At 40.3% G+C, this 26071-nt stretch overlaps 1 protein-coding gene across 3 annotated transcripts in view; it reads left to right on the forward strand.

Annotated features, from left to right (window-relative positions):
- Positions 1 to 26071, forward strand: part of RASGEF1B (RasGEF domain family member 1B) — a 698380-nt gene that overhangs the window by 525614 nt on the left and 146695 nt on the right. The gene's annotated exons all lie outside the window — the stretch shown is intronic.

Here is a 26071-nt window from a genome sequence, read left to right on the forward strand (position 1 = left end):
AATATGAAACCACAACATTCAGACATTTTAAAACCAATTCTTAAAATAGTGCAATCTCTATACCAAAGATTAAGTAGGGAACTTTTGCTGCACCCAAGGGAGCTTTTCAGCACACCCACGACCTTCATACACCCACACTCACACCCACACCCGAACACACTGCAATGAACTTTACCTGAACCCCAACTTGCTGAATCATGATTTCACTGGCTTTGCTCCAGTGGCTTTCCAGGACTGACGGTTAATGTCTGAGTTGCCTGAAAGGGGAGTGGTAGATGTTCAGTCAGACGTGATGGGTGAATTGCTCCACCAATCTTTCCACCAGTTCTGCATGCACTATTCCAGTCCGCATTCCAGAGCCTGGAACAAATTCTGATACAAAGATCTGTGATTGAGCATCCTCACAGTTTGTGGGATTGCACAGCACATTGAATGACCAGGCATGATGTCATTTTCATGCAAATAAACAAGAACACAGGATCTCTGAGAGCAGATTGAATTAAATCATCAGCATGCTATTTATATCCCTAACACTTTCCAGACTGAGAGTTCAGCATCATAGCAGATATCAATCACAATGTTCTTTTGTTTCTGGAAGTTGCTACATATCACTATTGCCATTTTACTAATAGGGGATGTGGAGATACTGACTTATCCACAAAATTACTGCTCATCAGAGAGGGAATTTGGCATTCTATTAAAGAATATAAACTCTACAAATAGGAAGACCCAAGTAGTTAAAAATAATTGATATGAAACAAATCGTGCTTCCTAAAGAATGCCACCCTTTGTGATGATATCTATGCATAGTTATGATACATCAATAGATTCTAGGGTGAGCATAGCCAACAGATAGAATCTCATGCAGGATTTATGCTTCTTGAACCCTACTATCTGTGTGTTCTGTGTTTTTTTAAGGGTTGATGTCAAGCGAATCACTATTAGGGGACTATATTTTCCACTATTGGTAGTAAATTCTGATTATGGCCTCCTTACTCCAACCAGTTGACTATTCTGATTGGAGTCAACCCTTTGGAAAGATATTCTTACATTCTTGGCTCTTTATTGAGCCCTCCGTCCCTACACCACTCCTCCCCAAATAAACAGAAATACTACCCCAAGCAGCAAAATGTGCTCTGAATGAGCATAATCTCCCAGCATCAGAAGTTAGTGGGAGCTTTGCCTAGGGAGAGGAATTAGAAGTCAGCCCATAAAAATAAATGAATCTGTTTCCATAGTGACGGGAATCTTTCTCTCCATAGTTTTTATCCTGTGTTCCCCCACAGATCCCTTAGGCAGAATAACAATAAACTCGAAGAAAACATTTTATTATCTTAATGGATTCTTAATTTAAATCCGAAAGCCTTTAAATTATCTTCCCAAGGATACTGTTGGCCATAACTTTTGGAATTGAATACCTGAACAGAGTTGGAGGAGGAATATCACCTCCCAGAACCCAGCCAAGCGGGAGAAGCAGAGTGGGGAAGGCCTCGTGGGTTACACATGCGTTTTGTATGCAGCTTTCCTGATGGGTAACACACCTGTCATGTTTAATATTTCATTGGTGAAGGAAATGTGCATCTGTCTGTGTTCATCTGCCGAATGAAATTTTACACTGATGAAGCCTTCATGCGGTGAACACGACAGGGCTTCCTCATTACTCCCCTAAATCGTATTCCACAGCAACCAGGAGGAATCCATACTAGCAACAAAGCCTGAGCCTCTGCTCTTTACCCACCAGCCGGCTCTAGGGGACCCTTTACCTTTGTTTCTGCAATCGTGACTGGGCCTGCCTCCGCCATAACACTGAGGAGGCTGAGGGAAGCCCAGCCGCTGCAGTGTCAGAAGCATGGCTGCAGAGACAAAGGACCCAGAGGAGCAAATTCATGAGCAGAAACCTCTAGGGTGCAGGTGAGAAACTGGGAGCCTCCCCAGGAAGGCAGAGCTGGTGGAAATGTCCTGATGTGAACATGGCAAACTCATAAGACAGGCGGTCCATGTGGGGGAAGGGTGCAAATCACATGAATGGAAATTATTTCAGCACTGTTGCCAAACCGAACGTGGAAGGTCTGAGTAAATACCCTTGATTTTCTGACAAGTCATCTCAATAGAATAAAGTCTTGACCCCTTCCTTAATCCCTTATGAGGGTGAACACGTGTCTCAGTTTTTCTGGAAGGTTTAAGTTTTATGCGTGTTGCCCCAGGATAACTATTAATGCTACCCCTCTCCATTCTCAAACGTATCTCAAAGGTTTGAACAATAAATGCTAAGGTCACCCTACTTATAGTCCACAAATGTAAGTCTAGTGTTCCACCAGTGACATTTTCTCTGTTTCTTTCCATGAATATTATGTGCTGTTTCTAGACAGATTAGCGCGCCATTCCCATAACGCAGCAGCTACCAGGCGCTACTTCTTCCAAGCTCGAGATCCGCGGAGATCTGAAGACATTTTTCTCAAGATGAAAAGGAGAGAAGGAGGGAGTTGCTTCTTCCTTATATTGTAAGACTTAAGTTGTATAATAATAACCCATGAATTTGTTTTCTACCCTAGTTGCAAATTTTTTGAGGACAAAGAGAGAATATTGTTTATCTTTCTATTGCCAAGGGTAACTTACAGATATGCAATAGAAATATGTAGCTGCAATCCAAAAGAATGAATAAAAGCCATAATAAGGGGGGAGTTTATTTAGGCCTAACACCAAATAAACTTTAGAGGAATGGGGTTGGGCACTAATACATGACAGTGGGATAGATAAGGCAGGGAAAAAAAAGGGAATTTTAGGTACTATCATTTTCTCTCTTCCCATCATTTGTTAACTTTTTCCTAATTACAAAATATTACCTGTTCATTGTATGAAATTTAGAAAGGGAAATAGGCAAAAAAAAAAAAAAAATTTCCCCTCCCAGAATAGTTAGTGAACTTTTTGAGGTATGGCTGTGTTGAGTTTCTCGCTCATATTCACATATGTGTACCTGTGTGTCTGGATATTCATGCGGGCTTTGGGGTACGGTCTCTTATCAGGATCACTGCCCTTGGAGGGACTGCACTGTCGCCGTTAGCAAGATTTCTCATCAAGCGCAGCCTGACACTACTTGTTCAGGTGGCACATGAGAGCTTAGAATCATTTGGAGAATTTACGTAAATACTTCAAGTGGCGGAGCAGAAATGTGAAGAAATGTTGGGATTGTTTTTATTACTTATTTGTTCTCAAGTTTTCCATCCTTCCCAAGGATATTCTGTCTTTGCCAGAGTCTTCTGTCACAAGGGATCTAGTGGATACAGTTGGGAACACTGGAATCAGAAGATTGACACGTGTATTCTGTATTAGTCACTTAATTGTTGTCTGAACCTGGGCTTGTTCTTTAAGCACTTTGAACCTTAGTTTTATCACCGTGAAGACATTTATTCTCAGCACTTAACATCAACATAAGGATCAAATGAGATCAGAAACATACTTGACCGTCTAGAACACAGTCAGTGACCAGTGGATGCTGGCTGATGTGAAGAGTGGTGAATGTGTTCATTATAGTTCCTTATGGAATGGTGTTGGTGTGGAAAACACAGGATTTGGGACATGGAGATGGGTCTGAGGTTGTGCTTAGCCCACAATGACTCTGTGATTTTAAGGCAATTTGTTTAACTTTCGTGAGCCTTTGTTTCTTTACCAACTAGCTGAAGTCATTTATATAATAAAATGTTAATTTAAAAAAAATTTTACGTTATAATAATGATAGTAATGATAAGATGATGATGATGATGATAGTTTCCTTATTGGTAGAGTTTCAAAGAGAAGAAAGAGGGAAAGAGGAGGAAGGAGAAGCTTTTATAATGCTATTATAACGATAGATGAGAGAATGATGTTTTATTATTGTTCCTTAAGTCCTACACCTTCAAAGTGAGGTATGTTTTATTTCATCTGTTTTCAACCATGGCTGTGCATTAGAATCACTGGGAAAGTTGAGAAAATAAGCAAAAAACAATACCTGTGTCCTGGTTAAATGAGACTCTCTGAGAGGTTAGGTTGGACGTCATATTTTTGAAACCTCTTAAGTCATTTTCACAGGCTGTTGCAGTAGGGAATTCCTCTATATGTCCATGCCTCCTGAAGGAAGCTACTGGTAAGAAGCACGCCTGATTTTCATAACTCAGGGGGACTTGCACAGGAAACTTGCTGGGATCCTGTGTCCCACACAGGCAGGAAGATGGAGAAGCTGGGAATGGACCTGTTGGAGCTGCGAGAGCCAGTCCATCCCTGGAAAGCACCTCCCTCCCAAGCTGATGGCACTTTAGAGCACGGAGTTCAAAGGCAATGGTGAGCTCAGCTCAGCAGGGAAGGCCTGATTGCGATTCTGGCATCATTCATCCCGCATCTGGATGGCTGCTGCAACCTCCTCACTGTCTCTCTGCAGCTGCAACCCTCTGCAAGCTGTTTTCCACACAGTCCAGCAGAAGCCTATACCCTTTTCTATTGCTGCATAACAAGTCACCACGAACGAGGTGGCTTAAAACCTCACCCACTGATTAGCTCACATTTCTGGAGGCACAGAGTGGCTCGATTCTCTGCTCAGGAGCTCATCAGGCTGACATCAAAGCATTGGTTGGCTGTGTTCTCATCTGGAACTCAAGACCCTCTTCCAGGCTTATTCAAGTTGCTGATAGAATTCAGTTCCTTTCTGTGGAAGGACTGAGGGTCCTGCTTCCCTGCTGGCTGGCTGTCAGCTAGGGGCCACTCTCAACTCCTAAGACCATTCCCATTCCTTGTCACCTGGCCCCTGCCAGCAACGGAGAATCTCCCTCGCATTGAATTTATCTCACACTGAGGACCTCTTTTTCCAAGAAGAGCTCAGTTCCTTTTAAGGGCTCACCTGATTAGGTCAGGTTCACCTAGGATAATCTCCCCACTTAAAGTCAACTGACTTGGGACTTTAGTCATATCTGCAAAATCCCTTCACAGCAGTGCCTAAATTAGCATTTAATTTAGTAACTAAAAGAAGATAGGTGTACACAAGGGACTGGAAATTTGAGGGACTACCTTAGAATTCTGCCCCCACGAAGTCCAAATATATACTTAAAACTTCTCAATGGGCACTCACTTTTGCCCAATGACTAAAGCCCATGCTCCTTAGCACGGCATCTAAGGCTCTACATAATCTGGCCTATCTCTCCAGACTTGCCTGTACTTACTCTGTGCCTTGTGCCTTTCTCTGGCTGCCTTATATATATCTGCACCAATTTGTTCATACTTCTGTGGCTTTGTACACTATTTTGTTTCTCACTTCTGAGCTTTAGCTAATGCTATTCCCTGTGCTTAGAATGCCTTTCCCATCTCTATTTACATGCAAAATCTTTACGATCCAACACAGGCTTCATCTCCTCCAGGAGACTTTCCCTGGATTCATTCATTCACTCAACAAATGCTTATTAAGTACCTACTATGTGCCAGTCACTGTCTCAGGCACTGGAGGTACAGTAGTAAACTTGACAATGACTCTCTCCCTCTTAGAGAGCTTACCTACCAGTGGGGGAGACAGGAAAAACACAAAAATAATAATAAAATTTGTCAGATGGTGATAGTGCTGTGAAAAAGAATAAAGCAAAGAGAGAGAGAGCAACGGGCGAGTTGTCATTTTATATACCATCAGCCCGTAATGCTTCTGTCATAGGTGACATTTCAGCAGAGGCCTCAAGGAAGTAAGGAAGTAAACAGCACAGAAAAGTGGGGAAGAGCCTCAGGGTCTTTCTCTTCTGTTTCTTTTCTGTCCACGATTTGCTGAATGAATGACTGAAAAAAAAGAGTGTGCCAGGCAGAGTGAACAGCAAGTACAAGGTTCTGAGATAGGAAGTCCTTTGTTGCTCAGTTAATATTTGTCTGGTCTGATGTGAGCAATTTGACTCTTCAGGGAAGAACTCAAGCAATCAGAAGCTGAGAGGGAGGAGGAAAAACTAAAAGTCATGGTCCAGCTCCTGGGCAGGGACACCGGCAAGCAAGATAGGATAGCATCAAGCACCAACTAAGTAGTTTGGGTTCACAGCAGAGTACTAAGTCCCATGGGGTCCCTAGGCCTGAAACAAGGAAACTGAGGCTGGAAGCCTAGCCATAGTGACAGGCTGGACACGTTGAGGGTAAGGAACTGACAGACAGTTGGCTGATGTCTGGCTGTGGCTGCTGATTCGAGTTGTCATCTTCAGTATTCGCTTTGCACTTCGAGAATCTCTACTGTCATTTATCTCGTTTCATTGAAGATGATGGTTTACAGGCCTGTCTCCTGGCCTTTTGGAGATGGGACTTAATAAAATTCTCCCTTGTGTCCCTGGTTTCCAGCACAGTTGCCATCAAATAGAGTGTCCTCGGGCATAGTTGTTGGTTTGTTTACAACCTTAGGAGTTCCCTGGGTGAATTTCAAAACTGGCCACCATACATGGAGGGCAGGGAGAGACCAAGGGAACAGGCAGGCCACTCCAGATTGGGAGGTGGCAATTTTAATAAGCAAGGGAACTTACAAAGGAAGATTATCTTGGGCAGCCACAAGATGAGTAGGTCTCTGTACCCACCCTCTAGAATCTTAAAAGTTTATATAGAAGTCTTAACTGGATTCAGTCACACACACAGTCCAGGTGATCTCAACAACACATTGCTCTCTCCAGGTTGCGTCCTTGAAATGGTTCCAGGTATGGGAATAGTGGGCAGAATATTCCAAGGACAGAGGAGGTGGTAAGGAGCCTCTGATTGCTTGGGTCCAGCTCGAGGGTCGATGGGCAGTCCGTCCTCTAGATGATCTCCTCCAGCAAAGGTCAAGTTGCCTAATGGGGTGGAGTGAAGCATGAAAACTGACAAGACCAGTAGGGTCTGGTCTGTTGACTAGGCTTTTCTTTTCTTTTTTTTTATTGAGTTAATGATAGGTTACAATCTTGTGAAATTTCAGTTGTACATAACATAATTCCCTCAAAGTCCATCCATGTTGTTGCAAATGGGACGATTTTGTTCTTTTTCATGGCTGAGTAGTATTCCATTGTGTGTGTGTGTGTGTGTGTGTGTGTGTGTGTGTGTGTGTGTGTATATATATACCACATCTTCTTTATCCAATCATCTGTTGATGGACACTTAGGTTGTTTACACGTCTTGGCTATTGTAAATAATGCTGCAATGAACATTGGGGTGCATGGGACTTTTGGGATTGCTGACTTCAAGCTCTTTGGATGGATACCCAGTAGTGGGATAGCTGGGTCATATGGTAGTTCTATTTTTAATTTTTTGAGGAATCTCCATGCTGTTTTCCATAGCGGCTGCACCAGTTTGCATTCCCACCAGCAGCATATGAGGGTTCTGGTCTGTTGACTAGGCTTTTCTGATTGACCTTCTCAAGGTGACTTGGGGAAAACAGTGTTTGTTGTAGGGATGTATATTGATCTAGTACTCTAATTCGAACTAAAACTAGAAAGCTCTCATTATACAACTCTAGGGGATGATAAAGTACACTCACTCGCCTTCTTTCTCTCTCTCCTCTTTCTGGGCCCTTCCCCAAGTGTTAGCTTTGTTTTGCTTTCTTTGCTATGAGGCTTTTTCTGCTTATTCATAGTTTCGACTGCCTTATAATTTTGGATTGCATGTGTCTTTGGCTTGCCATGAACCCGACTCTACTTCATGGCATTTTTTCAGCTTCAATTCATACCACCAACTGGTACAATGTGTCTGCATGACTTAATTCAAATTTAGGAGATGGAGAACTTAGTTATCCCAGTTCATCTTTTCTTAATACCAGCAAGCCAAAGGATTAGCTTAGCTCAGGTGCTCCCCATTAGCTTAATTACCTGATGGGGGTGGGAGGAAGGAAATGAAGGAAAGGGATTGGGCAGTATAAAATGTAGTTGCTTAGCTATCAGGGGCTAAGGGTGGAAAAATCACCCTCAAAAGACAGTGTAGGTGAGCAGACATCAATTGACGTCTCTAATTCGGGGAATGAGATGAGTCCTTGAGGGGGAATTGAGAGTTAACTGGGGAGTTTAGATATCATCACTTAGTACTGAGAGTCAAGAGAAGGCTAGTGAGGGAAATATGAAACCGATATTCAGCAAAGTCCAGCAAAGGCCGGTTGGGAATAGGCAAAGGCAGTGAGCAACCAGAGAAGGAACATCTCTAATGGAGGCTAATCTATTTCTCTTCAGAAGGTAGCACCTGCCATTCCTACTTTATTGGGCAATGGAGGAAACAGGGCAAGTTCTCAAGGCCATACACATGTAGAGAGATGTATTAGATGAATCCAAGACAAGAACTGAAGGGAAGCTGAGGCTTCATATAATTATAGTTAGTATGCTCCAGTTCTGTGGCCCTCATTCATTGAAGACTTACTTGATGCCAGGCATTGACATAAATACTGGGAATATGGCAACACTCCCCTACCCATAACATTCCCTGTCCCCCTTCCCTGATTTACTTTTGTTCACAGCACTTTCAACATTCTGAAATACTACCTATTTCACTTTATATTTTATTTCACCTCTGAAATCTAAGATCCAGGGAATCTAAGCTTTACGAGAACAGGGATGTTCTCTGTTTTGTTCAGGGTTATATTTGCAGCATCTAGAAAGTGACTTGCTCAAAAATAACTTGTTGAACAAATCAATGACTTCCATTATCTATCTGTGTTACTTGCACAGGAAAGAAGAGAGATTATATTCATAAGTCAGAAACCATCTGAGTATTCTCTAGCAACATTGGTAAGGCATGTACACATTTTTGCATTTTAAGATTTCCCTTTCTTATTGGGCATGAATATGTCTTCAGTGTGTTTACCAGTATATTAGTCGATATAGGCTACATAATGCTTTGGTAACAAATTAGCCCCTAAATCTCAGTGGCTTAACTCGATATAGCATAGACAGTGCTGCATAGCAAGAAGCTCTGCTCCATATAGTCATGCAGAGACCCAGGCTGACAAGGTCTCCACCATCCTTTGATGCCATCACCTCAACGTGATACTTCAGAGGTCGCTGCTGTGGGGAAGAGAGAACAAGGCTAATTCATAACGATCTTCCTGTTTGCTCAGAGCTTGCTCTTTTCTGCAATATGACCACATCTTTCTTCAACATGACCTCAAGGAGGCCAGGAAGGCTTCTCGTGTATCTAGGAAGGAGAGGAGAACCAGTTATACTTTCATCTATACCATAGCCAGTGACCAGTGCTGTGGGACTATCCCTAATATTTAATGTGAAAAGCTCTTGGAGAACACAGAATTGACTTTTTGGGTTAAGTTGTTTGGTTTAACAAGGCTTGGAATACAGGGCTAGAACTAAATAATGGTAATTACATGAATGTTATTGCATATGTATGAGCAATGCTTGAAGCAATTCTTTTTTTCAGTAAATTAAAGGAAAAAGTCACACAAGGATGTCAAGATGTGGTCACTGACCCATGCAAGTGATTCATTTGAGACTCTCTGGCCTGTCGTAAAAATTTGTATCTGAACCAGCACTCTCAGTACTCATTCCCTTTGCCTTCATTGAGAGGGAATTTGCTTTTACCTCTGATTAGTGTGCAATTGCTCCAGCAGAATCCATCTTCCCAAATAGAGACGTCCATTTGGACCTGACCTCCAAAGCTCATTAAGCAGGAAAAGCAAGTGCTTCCTATCTTCTAAAGACAACAGATTCTGGCTTTTTATCTTATTATGAAGGAAATTCCGTCATACCAGCTCAGTCACTGACCTTGAACACTCAGGCTTGGCAGGAGGAGTTGTGCGTAGTCTCAACAAGCCCAGTTTTCATAAATTCACCCTGCTCCTCATGGGAAATGTTTGCAGAAAGCAGTTGTACGAGCAAGCAAGGAAAAATGTCCTATTCCTCTTAAATTCTTTTAATTGTAATTTCTGGATAGACTAGTTGGCAAATTGGCTCATGCAAGTAAAAGTAGAAAATTAAGCATTATGAAAATAATGTTCTTTTTCCTTATTATAAATGTATGTTCGTTGTAAAAAAAGTTTAGAAAATACAGAAATGTACACAGAATGCAACTTAGTAACAAGGACTCAGAAAAATATATTCATTGTCACCTGTTTTGTGCAAGGCAGAATGGTAGGTGCTAGGGATAAAACAGTGAGTAAAACAGATGGAATGCCTGACCCCATGGTGTACTATTCAGAAATCATCATTATTAGATATTTAAATGTTATACTAAAAGCTTTCTAGTCATTTTTATTTGTTGATTGCATTTTATTTTTTAAGGCTTTATTTTTTTTAGAGCAGTTTTAGGTTCATAGCAAAGTTGAGAGTAAGTTGCAGAGATTTCCCATACACCTCTGCCCCTACACATGCATAGCCTCCCCCATTTTCAGCATCCCCCACTAGAGTGGTACATTTGCTACAATTGACAAACCTATATTGACGCATCATAAACACGCAAAATGCATACTCTACCTTAAGGCTCACTCTTGCTGTTGCTGTTGTACCTTCCATGAGTGTGGACGAGTGTATAATGACATGATGACGTGTATCCATCATCATATAGTATCATACAGAGTAGTTTCACTGCTCTAAAAGTCCTCTGTGGTCTGCCTATTCATCCCTTCCCCTAACCCCTGGAAGCCACTGCTCTTTTTACTGTCTCCATAGTTTTGCCTTTTCCAGAATGTCATATAGTTGTAATCAAACAGTATGTAGTGTTTTCAGACTGGCTTCTTTCACTTAGTAATATGCATTTAAGTTTCTTCCATGTCTTTTCAGGGCTTCATAGCTCATTTGTTTTTAGCCCTGATTGATATTTCATCATCTGGATATACCACAGTTATTTATCCAATCACCTACTGAAAGACATCTTCGTTGCTTCCAAGTTTTGGCAGTTATGAATAAACCTGCTATAAACATCTGTGTGCAGGTTTATGCGTGGACCTAAGTTTTCAGCTCCCTTGGGTAAATACGAAGGAGTGCAATTGTTGGGTCATATGGTAAGAATATGTTCTGTTTTGTCAGAAATTGCCGAACTGTCTTCCAAAGGGGTAGTACTCTTTTCCATTCCCACCAGCAATGAATGAGAGCTCCTGTTGCTCCGCATTCTCGCCAGCATTTGGTGGTGTTAGTGTTCCGCATTTTGGGCATACTAATAGATGTATAGTGGTGTCTTGTTGTTTTAATTGCATTTCTCTGATGACACAGGATGGAGAGCATCTTTCCATCTGCTTATTTGCCATCTATATATCTTCTTCGGTGAGTTGGTCTGTTAAGGTCTTTCGCCCGTTTTTTAAACTGGTTGTTTGTTTTCTTATCTTTGAGTTTTAAGAATTCTTTGTATATTTTAGATAACAATCCTTCATCAAATGTGTCTTTTGAAAATATATTCTCTCAGTCTATGGCTTGTCTTTTTATTCTCTTGACATTGTCTTTCACAGAGCAGAAGTTTTTAATTTTAATGAAGTTCAGCTCATCAATTATTTCTTTCGTGGATTGTGCCTTTCGTGTTGCATCTAAAAAGTCATCGTCCTACTCAAGGTCATCTGGGTTTTCTCCTATGTTATCATCTAGAAAATTTATAGTTTTGTGTTTTACATGCAGGTGTGTAATCCGTTTTGAGTTAATTTTTGTGACGGGTGTAAGGTCTGTGTCTAAATTCGTTTTTTGCACGTAGGTGTCCAGTTGTTCCAGCACTATTTGTTGAAGGCTGCCTTTGCTCCATTGTATGGCCTTTGCTCCTTTGTCAAAGGTCAGTTGAGTATATTTATGTGGGTCTGTTTCTGGGCTCTCTATTCTGTTCCGTTGATTTATTTTTTTCTATTCTTTTGGCAATATCACACCATCTTGATTACTGTAGCTTCCTTCTAGTCATTTTCATTTTTATTTATACACACAGACACTTCAGGAGACTGAAGCAAATGGACATGGCCACAGTTTACAGCTGCTTTGAGTGTAGCCTATTTTCAAATCAAAGTCATTCTCAGAGCATAGGAGAATTCTCAGACCCTCCAAATCAGGACGCGTGAATTGTGCTGATATTATAGATCACAAAAAGCAAGCGAACATCTACATCTGTCACATGATTCTCACTAAATTAACACAATTCAGAGCTACCTTTCAAGTATGTGGGTGGTACCTTTAAAAAGTACTCAAGCAACTAAATCCTCTGAATCCATTACAAGGTTTAATGTTAAGCTGAATTCTTAGTTAATGTTAAGACTAACACTGACCTTAGCTACATTCCAAAATCAGCCAAAACAAATAGATTTCATTGAGACCAGAGTTCAAATACAGCCAAAGAGCAGGAGGAGTCTCCTGGATAAAAATTGGTAGGAAAAAAAAAAAAAAACCCTCTTCCTTACTTTATGAATTCTATTATGATGCTTTCAGTTACACTGTCATTATTTGGGGGGTCAGGTGCTAAAAGTTCTTCATTCTTATCATGCCAGATCAAGTGGAGTCCAGATATAGACCAAATGTAATAGTAATGTAAGGTGGATTAACTTTTGCTTTTTCAGTTGTATGCATACACTAATATTAAAGGGTAAATCCTGAAGTCGAAAAGAGAGTGCTAAGAAGAATATAGTGGCTGTGTTGCCAATTTTGTTTGTATTTTTAACTTTCTCTAAGACTTTAAGTAAAGAAAATCCATTAAAATCATACTTTGGGAATAAGGAATTAGAGGGAGGGTGACTCAGAGAAACTAAACACCAGGTTGGCAGGTGAAGCCAAAATACCAGGTTCCAAACCAGCAGGGGTGGCTCATCCTCTGAGTTTCTTAGATGGATTAAAAAAAAAAAATCAGAGCCTAAATGGAGTGTTCTTCAGCAAGAGCTTAATTATGTCGATCTGTCTTTACTATCAAATACACTTTCATGGTTCAGCAGTCATCTTTTTTTATGATTATGAATTAAATGGTGGAGACACTCAGAAAGAATAAACTGTTCATTCAGAGTATTGAGGATTGGAAAGAGAGTGTTATTTGAATACTATTACTGAGGTTTACATTTCCCTGGTGTTGCACAGGTGGGCTTTGCATCTGCTGTGTGTTTGCCCTTCTGCAGAAGAGGCTGTCTTTCCCTGACAATGGGAAGGCATTTCCCTGCCAATGAATGTGACTGAGCTTGAAGTACATAAAGGTGTTCGGGCTCACCTGGTGTAATGTATGAAGGAGTCAGCTGCCCACATTCTGAAGGCTGAAGTGGCCCCAGTGAGAGTAGCAGCTGGTATGCGTGTGCTCACGTCAGCCCAAGCTGCGAAAATAGAAAGTAGTAACACCAAAACCTAGCTTTGCGTTTGGATGGAGGGCACAGTTTTCACTTCTCTTCAAGGCTGATTAATTACACAATTTGCATCTAGCAATCGCTTGTCAATTATAAGCAGCAGGCAGCAGATGATACTGTAACTGTCTGCTCAATAGCAATTTTTAGAGAGGAGTGTTCAAAATAGAATTGGTTAAGGAAACAATGTAATTAAATAAGCAGCCTATGGAAAATATTTCAACTCTTATTGCCCTATTCTAGCTTTCTCTATTTGGCCAAGGGAAGTCTTGTCTTAGGGGTTGATTTTTACCACCCATTTCTAAGTGGATTCCAATATTGCCTTTTGATACAACATGATTTTATAACTGCAGCTACATCATATGCAGAAATGCCCTTGGTGTGAACCAAATCTATTCACTTTTAAAATTTTCTTCTAATGTTATCTATGCTTTAGAATCATAGAAATTTAAAAAGAGAATTGAGGAAAATTCCACCCAAGAAAGGAGTACTCTTTATTTTAATAAAATGTCCCTGAAGCATTATCAGGAGCCATGGACCAGTAACACTTTATGCCAATCAAACATCAAAAAAACTATCACCAACATAACAACAGCAACAGGACCAGCCAAGCAACCAACCAAAACACATCAATCTTACAATCTGTGAAATTCTCACATGTTAAATCAGTTCAGTATTTTGATAAGCTGGTTCAAATTTAGTATTTATTTGTAAGAATAAAATAAAATGAAACATAGCAGAAAACAAAATTACATTCCTTCTCTACTCAGTATTCACCCTGAAAAAGTGGCATCTTTCAATAAAAGACTTGAGTATAGATGGTGAAGAAACATATCACTCTTTATGACCTAGCAGCATTCTGACCTGTAATATTTTAGTGATGCAAAACATTTCATGAATATGAGTTACCATTATTACCTAAGACTCTCCTTTTACCAGAGTTGGAATGCAGCATCAGCACTTGCCAGTAGCTGAAGAATATTAGCAAACAATTTGTCATGCTCTCCACTCCCTTGAATGTTCCATCCTTTCCATGACACATCCACCATCTTGCCTAGGATGCTCTACACAAACACTAGGAAAAATAAAGAACGCTGGAAGATGGTTGGTGTTGTTTGATGCCATTTAGAGTTAATAGAATCTGCTATAAATACCCTTCATAAATGAATCACCTATTTTTGTCTTTAGAAAGAAGCAGTATCAGTGTGATATATTGGTGAACAGCATAGCTTTTGGAGCCAAACAACCTTGGGTTCAAATTCCTGCTTTGTCATTATTTATAAATGATCTTAAGCAATTAATTAAATGTCAGTTTCCCAATCTGCATAAATATTAATCATACTTACTTCATAGGGTTGTGTGTGTGTGTGTATGTGTGTGTTAACACTTAGGCACAGTATCTGCTTAGTAAATGGTCAATATAAGGTAGCTAAGTAATGACCTCAGGGCCTTTCTCCTTGCTATTCTCAGCCTGTAATATTCCTTTCCAGGTTTTTCACATGTTGTGTGAAGTTCTTATTTGCAAGCAACAGAAACCAGCTCTGGTTAATATAAGCAGAAAAAGAAATATATTAAAAGATAAATGTATGTATAAAAATGTATAAATGTATAAAAAGATACTGATGGGAGAAGCATAAATTTGATGGAGTGCATGTTGGTACAACCATTTAGAAAACTATTTGGCATTGTCTACTAAAATGGAGTATTTAGAGTCTATGACCCAGCAATTCTTCTGCCAGCTATATACATAGAAAAAATGGACGTGTGCACACCAAAAGGCATGGTTGAGGATGTTCACAGCAGGATTATGTATAATAGCTCCAAACTAAAGCACTACAAATGTCCATCAGCAGTGAAATGGAGAAATTGTGATATATTCAGAGAATGAAATATTGCACAGCAATGAGAGTGAATGAACTATAGCCATGCAAAATGGCACGATGAATCTCAAAAGCATAATGTTGAGGAAAAGAATGCAGGTCCAAAAGAATACTTTTTATATAATTTCATTTATATGAAGTTCAAGAATGGGGAATGGAGAACCTATGGTGTTAGAAATCAGGATAGTGGCTTCCTTTGAGGCAGTGACTGAGAGGAGTTTCCAACTGGATGGGCCTGGATTGGCCTCCAGATTGCTGAGCTGGAGACCATCAGACCCAAGAGAGGTAGAGAACGCTTCTATCCTCCTTGACCTGAGAAGTCTGGGAAGGCCCAGACTGCCTTGATTAGAGATGTGAGAGGAAAGTCAGACCCACTAAGAGACAAGGGGCAGTGGTGGCTCCATGTCCTAAAACAGGTCTGCTTTTTAATTTTTACCTTTCATAATAAAATTTCAAATAAAAATTTCATTGGCATACATCCTCTCTACTGAAATAAATACTACTGTAAATTCTATCTTTTTTTTTGTTTGAGAAAAAGTAACATTTGTGTGGTACTATAAGTTCTAGTTTATAAGTCGTGCTCATTTGCTTTATCTCACGAGGAGTATTGCTTCAAATTAAAGACAGTCTTTAACTTCAAGAAGTCTTTAATTAAAGAATTAAAGACAATGTCAAAAATGCCCCTATCACTGTCTCTGACCAGAGTGGCCATTCACAACAAAGCTGTGTGGGGCAGGGCAAGGAAGAGAAAAGAGAGTAGTGTCTTTACTTTTGTGTGTGGGGTGGGGAATCAAAAAGAAAAAAACCCAGAAAGTCTCAAACCCAGATCTTCTGACGCTAAATTCTGTGCTCTTCAATCTGAATGCAGTTTGGGTAAGGGATCACATCTAATAAAGAAAATCCAACAGCTGGTTTAACGATTGAGAAATGTAAAATGAGCACGCAATGTTGTTCCGTGAACCCCACACCAGACGCTTCTTCAGGCAAGTAGAAGTCACCTCTGTGTTGTCCTAAACTCCAGTCCAGTGAGGGCTCTCCTGTCATCAGGGGGAGCTCATCTATTGATGGGACAATAACTGCTTCCTTAAAACGCCATTCCTGTTCCTGAGAATTACAACCATAATAACATTTAAATACCTAAAATAATGTCAATTACGTGGTGTTGAGTCTACAACGTGGACAATATTTTTAGGAATGCTTATTTATTTATTTATTTATTTATTTACTGTGTGTATGAGGAAGATTGACCCTGAGCTAACACCTGTGCCAGTCTTCCTTTATTTTATGTGGGACACCACCACAGCATGGCTTTGTGAGCAGTGCTATGTCCACACCCAGGATCCGAACCTATGAACTCCGGCCCCTGAAGCGGAGCACGTGAACTTAACAAGTAGGCCACCAGGCCTGCCCCAGGAATGTTTATTTTTTTGTCCTATTAAACTGGAGAATAAAATAGGAGAGGGCTGCTGTCAGCTCATAAATCACTGTGGCATATAACATGTGATCAGGGAACTCCAAGACCCAGTGATGGGCACATGCAGTATTGGGTACCCCATTGCACCCCCATCCCAGCTGCAGTCATTGGTTACTCCTCTTTGCTCTATTTCCTATCAAAACCTGATCTTAGGTGATTATTCTCCCTCAGTCATTTTTCCCCGTTATTGTGATTTAAAACCAACATACCATCTCTCCCAGGGAATTTTACTCATTAAGCCTTTTGCTAATTATTAATTACAGGATGAATGTCTTTTCCTTAGAAAAGAAATTTTCAGGTGCAGATAATCAATGGGTGGGGCATCCTTAACCTTTGTGCTGTCTGTCTGCTCTCTGGGAGAATTATGCCCATGGGTTATGGCTCCATTTGTGATCTGCCACCTGACCACACTTAATTTCTGGTATCGTGAGAAACTTTTAGGACAACTAGTTAATGTTTGGAAATGTTATACTGTACATACTTAGAAATATTAGAGTAACTCTGAACAATATTTTAGCTTCAAGGAGAGATTGATTGATATATCTTTTGCTTTACTATGTTCAGAGCTGAAAAATGAATCTAAGAGTCCCTATAAGGAAGACATAAGAGTAACAGCCAAAGTGCATCCGCTTGGGGAACAGAGAAAAACCTGGAAATGTGAGAACAAAGGCTCATTTCATTTTCCTTAAAAGTTGTATTTGAGTATAAAGGGTGCATGGTTATTTTTGTTTTTTATTATTTTAGCATTGCATACAATTTATACTAATATTAATTAATTTCATCCTGGAGAACAGAAATTTTGTCTGTATAGTCTCAGAATCCAAATCTTTGCTTGAGCCTATTGTTAGAGTTGGATCAGATGAAGCTCATATGTTTTCAAAAAGATCATTTTTAGTGATTGTGGAATCCAATTTGACTGTCTTTGTCACTTGTAATTGACCTGAGCTCCTGATTTGGGAAAAGTGCTTCAAGGTATCAAGTACAGTTTGTCAAAGTCCTCTTACGTTATTATATGAAGACAAACTTGCCTAAGAGATTAAGTTGAACCGTTAGGCCATGCACACCATAGCAGTTTATAGAGACAAACCAGTTCTTAAAATACGGTTCAATTTTTTAAGTTATTTTTTTAACTACTTACCAACAGGGCTGGTGACTATCTTACCTCTGCTTTGGGACATGGCAAGCCTTAGCCTTACAGCAGAACTGGCTTTATTCATTGCAGGGCCCTCTGCAAAACGTAAATGCAGGGACTTTGATTCAAAAAGCAGGAAAAAATGCCATTAAAAGTACTAAAATATAAAGTGTTTCCCTTTCTTCTGTCATCTCTCTCTCAACTTGTCATGGTGTTTTTTTATTTGCTATTTGTTGCCTTTCTAAGTAATCTCAACTCAAATTATTAGTATGAATTTTATCATTTATCTCTATATTGTGCAAGGTCAGGTTTAAATATAAATATAAGAGCATTTAACTTATATGCAGACTCACTGTGATTATACAATTAATATTTAGTAGCTTGTGCATACATGTATATTTCATTCTACCAGAATAGTGGACACACAGCACAACTAACTCAAGTGTTTTTATTCCACGTCTTGATATACACATATTCTACTAACACTTTCCACTTTCGGCTTATTGGTGAGTAAGGAAGGAACAAGAGGAAAGGGAACTATGATGGCCCTGTCTTCTCCTTTCCTTCAATATCACTATATTCAGCATAAGTGGTGGGCTTACAGAAGAGTGACGTCAGTAAAGAAGGAAGTGATAGGGTTCCTTGTTTTTTAAAACACCATTATCTTCATGTTGTATTCAAAGCAAGTTCCAGTTCAAATGGAAAGTGTGGTGTCTCAGGGTTATCAGCGTCCTTGTTTAGTCAGTTGTAGACATAACACACTTACTTGTACCTGCATTGAGTCTCTCAAAAGTCCCACACAATGTGGTTCCACTGGAATTTTGTGCTCATGGGACATTGCAAACGCTATTTGCAAATGGGGCGGCAAGGAGCAGCAGACACTCATACTGTGTGTGTCTCCTCTGTGCATGTACATCCTCCATTGTCCTCTCGGATTTCATTTACAAAACCAAGTTTAAAGATCAAATTATTAAGAGTTTTTAAATAGCAGCAACAGAACATCACACCAAGCGTGGGGCACTTCTAAGTGCTGGATTCTTGCCACTGCATAGGTCATACACCTGTGGAGCTGGCCCTGAATGTCAGAGTAGAACTACAGTGAAGTAGTCTGTGGCCAGAATGTCCTCCAGAAGGGCATCTGCCGCAATTCATTTATGTCTTGATTGTTCACATCGCCTGCGACATTTTGTTCCTTTGCCGTGGAACAAGGAAACACAGTCTGAAAGTTAAGATGAGACCTAGCGTCCACAATCACTGTGAAGGTCCTTATGCCTTTGATTGACGCTTTTCCTTTCCCATTCCCCACCCAAGCTCCAGAGGCACCTCCACTCTCTTCTTTTATTTGAGAACACAGAGGCACAATACTAACTCAACATCAGGATATGTATACAAGATGGGGTGAGGGCGTTCACTAAGCACAAGCAAAGAGCCAAGTCATGTAAAAAAACAACCTTTAATATCATTCAACAATTAGCTGTGATGAGGGCAACAGACTGATCCTCCTCAATCCAGCCTCTCTATATCCTCAAATGTCATCACCTTATTTCAGTTCCCAGGATCCTGCCTGATCTCTGGGCCTCCAACTTCACACTCTTCGAATACATTCTTCACCGTGACACCAAAGTGATTCTCGTGCAGCATGTAGCCAATCCAAGTGCTCCTTTCCTAAAATATTTTACTGGCTCTTTCATATCTTCAGGATAATCAAGGTCCTTCATTGTTTGGCCCTGCCCATTTCTCCAGCCTCCTGGGCACCCTACGGCCTATCAGACAATTTGCAATTATTCAAGCGCATTTGCTCTCTCATCTTTCTTTATATGTGTATTAACCCACTGCCTGGAAAACTACCCCATTTTCTTTGCCTGTCCCTCTTGTACCTGTCTTTTAAGAATTGTTTTAGGAATTCATCCGTTTGTTCATTTAACTTCATTTATTTACTCAATAAATATTTGTTGAGTGCCTATGATATGCCAGGTATGGTGCTAGAACTGGGGGGGGAGGACACAGTGATGACCTTGGGGAGCTTAGAGTCATAGGGAGTAGAGACACATGACAGGTGCTTTCTTAATAAAAATCACACAAATATAGGTACAAAAAATACCCAAATTAATGAAAGCTCTGAAAAGGGCTACAAAGGAGAAATGCTTTGTGGGATGAGAGCCTAGGAGGTGAGTATAACCCAGTGGAAATTACAGTTGAGCTGCACACTGAAGAGAGAATTGGAGTAACTTAGGAAAGGAAGTGAGGAGGTTGAGTGGGATACCGGGAGGTGAGAAAGTTTTTCTGAAGGAGAGAAGAGCATAAGCAAAGATTCTGTGGCAGAAGAGAACCTGACATTCAAGACACCTGAAGGAGGAAAATGGTGCAATGTGAGTCAGGAGAGGTAAGAAGAAGTTTGACCAAGAAGGGCCTTGTAGGCTGAGACGGAATTTTAGTGTGCATCTAAGAGCAGTAGGAAACCTCCGACGTGTTTGGTTTAACGAACAAGGGAGTAGAGCAGGAGGATCAAAATTCAATTTATTTTTTAAAAGACCTCTCAATCTCTCAGGTGTAGTGTGGAGAGCAGATCTGAGGAGAGCAAGAAGGGAGAATCTTCCAGAAGTCCAAGGAAGAGATGTTTATAAGTGAAAGTAGATTGACGTGAGGTTACCACATCTGTGAAGATTTCCTGATTTCCCTAATCCTCTTCCCTCTCCACCTTCAAGTCTGGGTTAGAGTGTCTTTCCTTGTGCTTCTGTGGAACGAGGTGTGTTTTTACATTTAATCTATCCAACAACCTGTTCAATGGGCATTATCATTATCCCCATTTTCTGTATGAGGGAAGTTTAAGGTTTGGAAAGGTGAAGCATCTTGCCCCTGTTCCCACAGCTAGTAGACGGCAGAGCCAGGGTCTGTGGGAAGGAGAGGTGAATGTGTGAGAGAGGAATAAACAAGCAGAGTGTGTGCATGAGAGAGCAGGAAATTTTGGCTGCAGCAAAAAGTTCAAGTTGAGACAGGAACATAGGTTAAGGCCAAATTGTAGTAGGAAGATTGATACTTTTAAAATCAGAGCTCCAAAGCGGTAAGCGCTATTTGTGCCTTCTGGTGCCCAAGGCGTACCCTGATGCAAATGAGCTTCCCTCCCTGCCCCTCACCTGCGCCCTTACCAACTCCTTCCCTCCTCTTGGAAGCCTGTCAAGAGTCTGTACTCTTTGTCTCCACTTCCTACTCCTAGAAACCTGCAAGTAATCATTCCTAGCTCAACCTCTACTCCCAAGCAATGTGTAAATTCAATCATTTTAATTCCAAACTTTAAGTCTTTCCTCTTTCTAGCCTTTCTTCTACTTTGCTAGTCCAGATTTTCAGGCATTAGCCTGTCTTTCCTGGTTTGTGACACAGCAGCCCTAAATTACCCAGCTTACAGTCTCCCCTCCTCAGATGCATGCTCCGGTCTGCTGGCCAGGTAATCCGCTCAAACATTGTTATAAAAGAATCGCGTGCTTCCTGCCCACATTTCCTGTGCCGTCTCTCACCACCTCTGTCTCACTTTGTAAGATCTAATAGCACCAAATTATTTGTGGTTCACATAAAAACTCAACATTTCTTTTTATTCCATACCTGTTGCGCTCAAGATATTTCCTCTTCCTGAAATACCACAGACTTCTTCTCATATCCCCAGACGCTCCCTCCCCTCCCTGCCCCCACACTTCTTTGTCTACCTAACTTTTGTTTTGTCTCAGCTCCTTCACTGCCTCCTCCTGGAAGCCTCTGGCCACAGGAACCCCTCTCCTGACTGGGCTGGGTGCTCCTCCTTTGCTCCCACTGCATCTTCTGCACACCTATATCCTTAATATGCATGCTCCTTTTGAATGTTATTTGTTTACCTCTCTTTCCCACTAGGCTTGAGGGCACTCCTTGAGGGTATGACAGCGTCTTATTCACCTGAGTATCCCCAGGGCCTGCTCAGTACTGATGTACAGAAGGCCACCGCTTCAAACCTCTGCAGGTGCTCTGTCACCGGTCACTGCAGCACGCCCTCCCCAATTCATTTGGAAACCTTTCCTACACCGACCACCTAAAATCCCCCAAAGGCTTCTGTTCTAAAAGTCCTTCCCCCTGTTAGTGATTCTCTTTTGCTAGGATGCCTTGTAATCGTTTCTAGGGCTGCCATCACCAGGCACCACAGACATGGGGGCTTCAACAACAGAAATCTATTGTCTCCCAGTTCTGGGAGGCTGGAAGTCTGAGACCAAGGTGTTGGCAAGGTTGGTTTCCTCTGGGACTTCTCTCCTTGGCTTGTAGATGGCTGTCTTCTCTCTGTGTCTTCACATGATCTTCCTTCTGTGTGTGTCTGTATATAAATTTTCTCTTCTTATAGAGACCCCAGCCATATTGGATTAGGTCCCACCCTAATGACCTCATTTTAACTTAATCCCTTCTTTAAAGGCCTTTAAGGATCCAAACACAATGACATTCTGAGGTACTGGCGGTTAGGACTTCAATATATGAATTTGAGGAGGACATAATGCAGCCTGTAACATGCTTCTTACCCACTGGTATCTTTCCCTGAATTTGCCACCTGTCTCTGAGCAGCCCCCATCTGCAGAAATGCAGGCTACAGCGTCGCTGGCTTCCTCCCTCCCTCCCTCCTGTTGGAAGCTCCATTATGATCAGTTTGGACTTGGACCTCTTAGAGCCCATACTTCTGGGGTCATTTGGAATATGAGGTTGACCTCCAGTGACATGTGGGAACTGTGGAGAACCATTTCTTCTCCTGTGTGATGTTTTCTTGTGTTTGAATAGATGCTGTCCATTTTCATTTTCCTTCCTGTCTTTTCTGAACTCCTAGAAAATTTAAGATTCCTATCACACAAGTGAATGGACCATCGTGTGGTGTAACTATCACAACTTGGCTTTGAGGTTCCAAAGAGATGGATAATTTTTATGTTGATTGAGTATTTTCAGGTACATTGCCTTATTGTATCTTCTAAAAAAAAAAAGTAAATTTTACACCATACTTCTTATTGCTGGAGAAATGGAGCCCCAAAGAGGTCATATATCAAGTGTCAAAGTGTCAAAGCTATTCTCAGATCCAAGTGCTCAGACTCAGAGGCAGGACTCTACATTCCACCCCTGTTATCTTATTCATGAGGTCCTTAGGGCCAGACACATACTTATTTTATAAGCATTTACTTTTATGAGTCTATGCTTATTTTATTAACTCATAATTGATTACTTTTTGAAAATATTTAAAATACTTGCTTATTTTATAGACTTTAATTGTATGTTTTATTCTAAATAAATTTAAAATTTATAATTATGATTTATACTGTGAAAGTTTCAAATATATTTAAAATTAAAGAATAAATATACCTATTTAGACTTATTTAATAAACTTCTAAATAATCTATTTGTACCTTCTAAATTGTTATAATCTATAATTGTCATTTTTATTGAAATATTTTTATAAACCTTTACATTACTTATCTTATCAATATTTTTATATCTAAATTCTTATAAACTTAGCACGGAGCTAAGTTGACAGTACTCAGGGGATGATTTGTTGATTGACAATAGGGGAGGAAATCTATTTATTAAATTATGATAGAGATTCATAGATACCTGATATTTCATTCTGAAGAGAGCACCAAGGAAAAATAACAATAAAACATTTGTCATTAATATGAAAAATAATATTAGCACTTATTATGTAAGTTTCTTTTGCTGAGGCAAATTTTAATTTAAATCCTCCACATGAGCCTATGATGTAGGTATCAGCCCATCTTACATTTGGGGAAACTGAGGCTTAGCATGATTCATCAGCTTACTCGGGATCTCAAAGCTAGTAAGTCACAGAGCTAAAATTTGATCCCGTGCCTCTGACTCCATGCTTATTGTTTCACTGTGACACAAGCTGAAGAAATTACAGGATAGAGACGTAGTCAGCAATTACTCATTGAAACCAGGGACATATTGGGTACAAACACTTGAAGCCAATGAAGCCCATAAAAGGGGCGTTGCATTGTTTGATTGGTCATCTGACACTGAGTTACTAACTTCTGTGGCCTTAATGTCTTCATCTATAAATAGGTTAATTGTGGCATCTTCTTAGTAAGTTTGCTTCATAGAAAAAAGATTCATGTGTGTGTGTGTATATGGACATGCATACGTACATAGTATATATACATATATATATATATATATATATATATGAGTGGCAGCTGTGTAAACCAGTGCAATCCTTTTGAAAAGCAATGATTAGATAGTAAATAAGAAGAGCCATAAAAACGTTCATATCATCTAGAGGTAAGAGCTCTAGTTCTAGAAATATATTCTAAAGAAAAGATTCAAAAGACAAAAAAAAATGCAATTTGCATAGATATTAATTACACAGAAAACCAGTTTGGTAGTTCCTTAAAATGTGAAACTCAGAGTTACCTTATGCTCTAGCATTTCCACTCCTAGGTATGTAAGCAAGAGAAATGAAAACATATATCCCACGCAAAAACTTGTATGAATGTTCATAGATGCTTTATTCATAATAGCCCAAAAGTAAAAACAACTCAAACGGATAAATAGATAAATAAAATGTGGTATATTCATTCAATGGAATATTTTTGGCAATGAAAAAGGAAGAAGTAATGATCCATGCTACAACATGGATGAACTTTGAAAACATTATGCTCAGAGAAAGTCATGACAGACCACATACCGTCTGATTTCATTTAAATAAAATATCCAGAAGAGGCAAAACTATAGGAATAGAAAGTAGTCTAGTGGTTGCCTGGGGCTGGGGTCGGGGACAGGAGGGATGGTGAATGACTGAATGACTGCTTGCAGGTAGAGAGTTTCTTTTGTCAGAAAACAAAAATATTCTAAAATTGTATTGTGGTGATGGCCACAACCCTATGAGTATACTAAGAAACATCGAATTATGCACTTTAAATGGTGAATTGTGTGTTATGTGAATTGTATCAATAAAACTTTTTAAAATTTCAAAAAAAATTAGAGGGCACAAATGGAAATAATCAAAATATCTACCAAGATATCAAATACAGTATACCCTTTCCTCTTGGTGGAACATCATGTAGTCGGTAAATATTATGCATCCAAAGACTGTGTAACAACAGAGAAAATATGTAACATGATGTTAAGTGGACAATGTGCAAAAGTGTAATGCAAAGTGTGTTGTGGCTACATATACACGCATTTGGATAAAAGCTGGCTGGAAATTCAGAGGCACAAGAGTGTAGTGAAGGGAATGTGCCTCCATCTTTCCGAAGTCCCATTAATGTTGTTGAGTGTTTCGAAAGCACTTGTTTTAATGTTCTTTCTAATGGTAGCCTTGTGGTAGGTACAGGTGGTACTGAGACGCATAAAACATGGAGAAGGAAGGAAAAAGCACAAGGGACATTTTAAAAGTCAGCATGTAAAACATCCAAGAAATGGAAATTTAAATGCAAAATTTAGCAGAGCATTTAAGGGAAATGGGTACTGAGGGAGGTGCTGAAGAATGTATAATCAGATCTGGCTCTAATAGGATTCTGCCCAGAAATCTTAAAAACTAGAGTGCTTGTGAGCACGTTCTCCCATGTGACACTCTCTCTACTTGCATATTTTGAGGAGAGGGGATTTTCATATACCGGAGCTGGTGTAGGTCTCTGATAATAACCCTAAAGGAAGTAGGAAAACCTAGCAGTATGCACAGTTTACTTAAGTTCACCAAAATTGTACTGAAGTGTGGAAAAAGGGAGGAAGTCTGGTCAAGCCTGAGTGAGTCAACATTTAATGGCGCTCCACCCAGTTCTCCTCCCTTCCCAAGGCCACCTCACCTCTGTGTCTGTGTGCTTGACCCTTGCAAGGAAGGAACTCCAGCTGGGATGGGTGGGGCCAACCCAATTCCCTGTTGGTTGGCCTCGTCCATCAGGTTGGGGGGCCAGAGAGAACAGGGGTGAGAACAATGGCGATGACCTGTATCATGTCCTTTTTCAGGAACGTTCTCTTTCCTCGGTTCCCAGTGAGTGTTTGAAATATCACAGTTCCCTCAACATTCTAGGTCCCAGGAACAGCTCGTGGCTTTTACGAGGAGCAACTAAAGTGCTGTGTTAGCAGTTCTTTAAAAGCACTCTGCAGATGCAAGGTGCAGTTATTTTTATTCCAGATAAACAATGGTTTGCAGGCTGAGGTTGAATAGAGGGATGGCAATCTTTAAGGCAGAATCTGCTTCTGTCTAGTGACAGAACACACTGTTCATAGCCCCACGGTTGATGGACATCAATGTCTGTATAAAATCAAGATTTCTGAGGGAGGATGCATTTTTCCCAGCAGAGTTATTAGGATGGTTTGAGCTGCCCAGTGATGCACCCTTTGGTGATGCCACCTGG

This window comes from Equus asinus, chromosome 3 (genome assembly GCF_041296235.1).
Source record: "Equus asinus isolate D_3611 breed Donkey chromosome 3, EquAss-T2T_v2, whole genome shotgun sequence".
Lineage (NCBI taxonomy): Eukaryota > Metazoa > Chordata > Mammalia > Perissodactyla > Equidae > Equus > Equus asinus.